This window comes from Austrofundulus limnaeus, unplaced genomic scaffold (genome assembly GCF_001266775.1).
Source record: "Austrofundulus limnaeus strain Quisiro unplaced genomic scaffold, Austrofundulus_limnaeus-1.0 Scaffold90, whole genome shotgun sequence".
Lineage (NCBI taxonomy): Eukaryota > Metazoa > Chordata > Actinopteri > Cyprinodontiformes > Rivulidae > Austrofundulus > Austrofundulus limnaeus.
In genome coordinates, this window is record NW_013952492.1 from 732,757 (window position 1) to 739,593 (window position 6,837).

Genomic DNA, 6,837 nt, shown 5'->3' on the forward strand with positions numbered 1-6,837 from the left:
ATATTATATATATATTAAACCTTCATTCACTTATTACTCACAAACTTCACTGTTGGTTTGGTGGGCGGAGGGCAGGACTTGAGAGGGGGCACACTTAAGCCCAAAGCAGCCACCTCTTAGCTTTGCACCTGGCATATATTCTTTATCTGGTTGGAAGAACAATACTTCTTCGTTCAAACACACCACGAGACATTCTGCTTATTAAAAATGACAATACATTTCCAAAAAGCAATAACAGTGATCTGGAGGTTGAATATGTGATATTTACAACAAAAACATATTCTTCATACAAAATAAATACTGGAAAGATATCAAAATGAAAACAGTTTTGCACATAATCACACACTGACCATAAAAAGGAGCGACTCACTGACTGTTAATTCCAACATATTTTAAATTTTCAGAATTAAAAAAAATATGCTTTTCATTTTGCTTATTAGTGCATAACTTTGGAAAATTAAACTGCAAAAAAACATATTTTGTAATCTTCAAATTGCCTTTTCATTTATTTTCTTAGCTCAAGCATAAAGAAGACATATTCAGATAAAATGTCACATTTCTGTACAACTGCTAAAGTATAAACTTATCTATCATTGAAAATACCAATGTTTTCCATTGTGTTGCATGTCTCTAATTCATTTTAAACTTTGTATGAGTGATTTTAGAGCTTTTTAACTGCATAATGAAGATACTAACAATCTAAGTAATTATGAGATCACCTATTTCCTCTCTGATGCCAGCGGAGCAGCACGGTTCATACACTTTGCTTCTGACTCAGAGCCGGATTGGTGTAATCAAAAGGAGTTTAGCCTGTGAGGAAGCACGAGGGGGGAAGAAGTAAGTGTCTAAAGTGTCTAATTACAGTGTTGACTCAAAAATTTGCATGGCAAGCCGTTAGCCACGTAACTCTGAGGAGTGCCTCCTCACAGAGCAGAATCTCACTCTTTGTCAAATGGATATTTAGACTATCACGCTGCATCTCTCTTCCCATACAACATCGTTCCTGAGGTTGGCCTCCAAGTAATGCCAGACTGTTGAATCAATTACCACTTCAATGCCCACAAAACGCAGATCCTATTTCTCTGTGTCACGCTCGATAAAACCCATTCCCCGTCTTTCTACAGCGTCTGTCTTTCAGTGCTGGAGCTGCTTTTCATTTGTCTCATAGATCTTTAAAGCGTTGCCCATTTCACGTTTCGTGAATCGGCTCGGAGCTTCAAATGGACTGGGATAGTTCCTGCAGACGTGAATCTTAATTTTGACTTTGTGGATTCCCTAGAAGTGCCCTTTCTTTCTTTTCTGAGACAATGATAGCTTGATCACTACATTGGTTTAAAGATTCGTTTAAACGCTCTTGACCAGGTTTCAAAGTAAGACTGATGCCTTTTGTGGGACTTTCTTTCTTGCCCTGAAAAATAAATTCATCTTCCATTTACACAGCTTGCCCAATTATTAGGCAAATTGAGTTCAGTTTTGAAAAAAAAAATTGCCTGCACTGGTCTCAGAACACAAAATGTTGCTCAGCATCAAACCTCAAACTTGAACAAGAAAGAGCCTCTGTGCAACACTTTATTACCTAACTGTATGCTGATTTATTGGATGACTAAATTCCATAAAAAGATGTTTTTCCAACTTACTGGTTCATTCAAGAAATGACAAGTAAGAAAAGCTGGACAGTGTAGAATGGGTCAAACATTTGATCAATAACAATGGGCTTTTCATTGTGTCTGCGAGTTTCTTGAGCTGACAACGATTAACTTTAGCTGAGGCAGCAGCTGCAGTTGTTGAGGTGAATTGTTTTCACTTGCTGTAAATCTTTCATTTGAGAAGGGCTCAAATTCTCAGTGAGACATAAACAAGAAAAGGACTGAAACATTATTCAATCAACTCTCTTTTTTTCCTCCTCCGTTAAAATAAGTTAAACATATTGATTGTGGTCTTATTTGATGGTGCCAACTTCTCCTCTTCAGTCCTCCATTAAATTTATAGTTTTTAACAAGCTCACCTTTAAAAATAGAGTCCATACTTGTCCCCACTCTGCTGAGGGTTGACCTAAAATAGTGGTCCATTAGTGATCAGCCTCAGGCTCATCCATTTGTTTTACACAAGTCTCCTTTCTTCACAAAACTTTTGACAAACCCTCCGGTTTCTCCTGGCCCAGTTTGAACCTTCAGTTTTGATTCAGTTGTGGTCATGTTTACAGCTTTTCGTGGTTACTGTGAGAAGTTAGGCTGCAGCTCTGGAATACGGACAGAGGTGAGTAGAATACAGAGTAGCAATGTATTTTACTCATGTAAAAGTAGCTGGACAAGAAAGTACTAAATTAAGAGTAAAAAGGTGTTTAGAGGCTACTCAAGTACTGAGTAAGTGATCATAACCTCTACTTTAATATTTTACAGTGATGTCATCAGATTAAAAAAAACTAGTTTTGTGCAAAGTCTGACTAAAATAAAAAAATGATTTGTACAAATATATAACGATTACAAAAAGACAAATTATGTGTATAAAAACACATCCGATTTTTTTCTTCCAGTATAAAACTTATGAAACTAATTACAGTAGATAATACCCTCTGATGATAGACTGGCATCTTCCACTTGACTTTTAATCTCTTTTAAAAGCACATCAGTTTTCATTGGCTTTTAATACGGCTGAAGTTGTTTCTCTGATGCTTTTACTCAGTTTGTTTTTCGTTTGCTGTGAATACAGTATCTCTGTTTTATTTTTTGTATTGTTTTAAACTTCTTTCGATTGTGTAAATTGTGAAGCACGTTGGTCAACTGCTGTTGTTTTTAAATGTGCTATACAAAAATAATTGACACTGACATTCATAATAATATTACTCAAATAAAAGTATAAAGTACGGTGTACCAAAGTTACTCATGAAAGTATCCATTTTCCCCCAAAATGTTTCTAAGTATATGTAACTAAGTACATAGCTAGTTAGTACCCACCTCTGAATACAGGTATATTGAATATAATCTTTATGTACCTTATTATTCAAATAAATATCAGATAATAGAGCTTGACAGTAAAAAATAACATTGTAGCACCAAACAAGTTGATTCCCACTGAGCTGTTAGCTGAAAACTTGTCAAACGGTGGATGATCACTGAAGGTTGGAGCATCACTCAGGTTCTGTGTCAGGTCTTTGCTCACTTTTTGTTTTCTCCATTTTTTTTAAAAGGCCTGACCTTGTGCATCTGCTGCAGGCAGTTATTTTTTATGCTCTGACACGTCTTTTTGTCTTCTGCTTGTTTCCTTTTTCTTTAACTGCATGAAACACGCCATGATCAGGCAAGACGTGGCCGAAAATGTGTGAAAATAAAATAAAACAACAAAAGATTTTCATTAAGCTTGAAGAAATAATGATCAAGACCATTTTGAAATGTTGGAAGAAACTGGAACAAAATATGAAGTTGAGGCAGATCAACCTTTGCACAGAATGCAATTAACTTCAGCATGCTTTAAAAGACATGGGTCAAATAAGGCTCACGGGCCAAATGTGGCCCATCACTGCATTTACATGGGCCATGAGAGCTTCAAAGATGTATTATTGTCTTAAAATAAGTGTATACTGCTTTAAAGCCAGCACTGGCCACAAACTACATCTCCCATAATGTATGTTGATTATGTTGCCCAAAAATGACATCATCCCACATTGAGGTGGAGGTGCACAGGTATTAAAGGGTGAAATTCACCATCTAATCTCCATTTTGCTGCTTGTCTGCCAGCTTCTTCAGTGATTATAAGAGGACATATTAAAACTGTGTTTCTGTTCAAGAAATACCACGTGAGCTCAGCTATTGTTTGTCAGAGACGAGGATTGGGATGTTTCCGTATTTAGTTGAAGCTTACCACAAAGCGCTGAATTAATAACAACTGGCCCTTGAGGGCTACCGTTATGCTCATGGGGCCCTTAGTGAAAACAAGTTTGACACCCCCAAATGATGCCGTGGTCAGAATCTCCATCTGCTTGATAAGTGAAAAGGCAGTGCATAAATGCTGATGCGCAGCTGTTTTAAACAAAATTGTCAATAGCTGTCATCGCTGTAAAAAGGGGATCGGGCAATAAAAAGAAGACTAGAACGTCATAAAATTGCCTTTTAAGATTGAAGGATAATTAAACACACAACACTGTTAGAGGAACCAGTGGATGCAGCTGAATATGTACAGTTCCTGACACTGATCAGCTGAAATAAGCTGCAGCTTTCCTTGAAGGTGACTTTTCAGATTGAGTCAGCATTGCTGTTTCACCATGAATAAGTAAATGGTCCCTTTTTTTCTGTCTTTTTGGGTTCTGTTTGAGATAAGATCAATTTGAGACTGAAGTGGATTGACTCACAGACTGTTAAATACCCCCGGAATCTCATTGACATGAGTGGCAGCCACTGCCCTTCTCAGGTGGGAGAGTGAGAGGAATAATGGGCCAGTTGAGTAAGCGTATGTAAATGTGTAAAATGTGCAAAGATTGGGTCGACTGAGGAAAGCCTATCAATAAAGTTGTCACGCTGCAACTTGCAGGTGGTAATTAGGAAATGGAAATCACCACTTTGGCATAGAGTGAAGTAGACTGTTGCCATCTTATAACAATGCTAAATCTAAAAAGTTCAGTTTGTGCAATTAAAAAATCTTTACACTGTTATCAATCAAATTGACATTACTCAGGTATTCTGGGAGAAACATTAAATTCATGCATGAAACATCAGAAATGTTAAAATGTTTTTCTTTTTTTTCTTTAGAAAAAAAAGAAAAACAGTATCATTCTAATGAGACATATCTCACTTTTAAATCGTTTATTAAATGGAACTGCAATGCCTTGGTCTGAATTCCTCCTTATTGTAACTCCACAAGCCCCTCTTTCACCCCTTGTCTGATGTGTGTCTCAGGTCAACTCATTTTGATGCTGTCTCTTTAAATCCAAACAAGGTGCTTCACACACCGCCCTCCCCCAGCTTATCGGTCCAGTTTGAGAGAGAGGTTTGCGTACGACTATATAGCGGTGCAGAAAAAAGATGTCAACAAGGAAAGACATGTTCATCCAGCCTTACATGTTGGAGCCAGAGTCTGACCCAGAGCAACAGGAGAACGAGGACGACCAAATTTAACTTGGTAAATTCAGAACTTTTTTTTAGAAGTGCTGTCACAATCTGACATAATCTGTTGGGGTTTGCAACCTCCTGAGACCCAAGCTTTTTCTGGATGTGCATTTTTTCTTTCTGTAAGATACATGGGATTAGTATTAGGACCTAATAAATATAATAACTAGACTCTGTCATGGTACAGGAAGTGGTTTTTGCAAAAAAATTATGTCCTCATATGAGGACACTGGATCACAAAATGTCACTTTTTAGGAATACCCAAGTAATTACAAACTTGAGAAACTTCAGGATAGCCTTTTTGGGGGCTCTATTTTCCTAGTTACTTTGGCAAACAGCAGCCAGCTGCTAACCAGAGCAAGATTAGTGAAGTGCATCATCGTTGTCGTTGTCGTCGTCGACAACTTTCAGATTGCTCTTCAGTTTGAAGAACACATTATGTGACGTAATGGCAGGAAATCACAGACCATTTGACCAGAACATCCTTGGTATAATTAATTGGTTGAACAAATGTACCCCTTGGAAGAACTATTTGCACTTGTGAACTGTTCTAAATATTTCCAGATTTGTTTAACAAATAATTGTGACCATGTATACCACTCATACTATACACATTTGCAAAGTCTTCTAAATAGTTGCAGGTTTATCCTACCTCATAGCATAATTAATAATGAAATTACAGTCCCAATGTCCTCAAATGGAGACTTTATCTTTACTGACACTGTACTTTGCTTCTGTTGTAAAAAAAATGTTATTTTTGCATGTCTCATGAAGCTAAACTGTGCTTACGTACGCTGGTTTCAAGTATGAAATATAAGTTGGATTTTTACTTTGGCCATTTTTCTTTCCAGAGTTGTTGTAGAAGCTTTCTACTGGGATCCCTGCCATCTTTTTTTCACTTAAATGAGTGTAATATTGCCACCACTAGAGGGTACTGGTAGTGTTTATTAATCAGGCCAATGGGTTAAAGTTGAAAAAAATATGCATCATGGGTAGGGAGGCAAAAATGCAATGTCTGCATGGGATACAGGGTCTAAGTAATCTGTATTTTTCAAATGTCCAATTGTTCGAGTTATGTAAGATTGTTGTGTTGGTGTATTTATTTATTTATTTTTTACAAAAAAGCCCTCTCTTTAAAGATTTGAGTTTTGCACTAAAGTTATAACAAATTGCTGACCAGAATAAGTCCATTTTGCTGACTCTCAGAATGGAAAATTGTTTGGTGCAAACATTTACTGCACAGTACCACAGAGAAAAAAAAAGTCTCAGTTTCATTTCAGGCAAACAGACCATTCCTCCATTATTAATGCAGGTGTGGGTTACTTCTGCAGAGAGGGAGAGTTTGCATACAGGTAAAAAGTGATCCATTTCAGCCCCACTTACCCCGTTTTCTGTTCCAGCTTTTGACTCAATCGGAACCCATTGACTACATCAACCCAAATTATCCCCACAAGAAGGCCTTTGAGTGTGCCTCGCAGTGAAACATACAGTGATAGCTAATGACCGGACAGCTGCTCTCCTTCCTGTCCTCACAGAGGAGGTATTCACCCACCCCCCCACCAAGCCCCTCCACTTGGTCTCTGTCTGGTCTGCTTCTGCCCAGCTCAGTGTGACTCGGTTAAGTCTGTTCATCTTTTGAATGGTCAGGTATTGTTTTACAGTGGGATCCTCTTACTGTGGATAACAAAGAGAAGCCGTCACAGGACTCCTACACACACACACACACACACACACACAC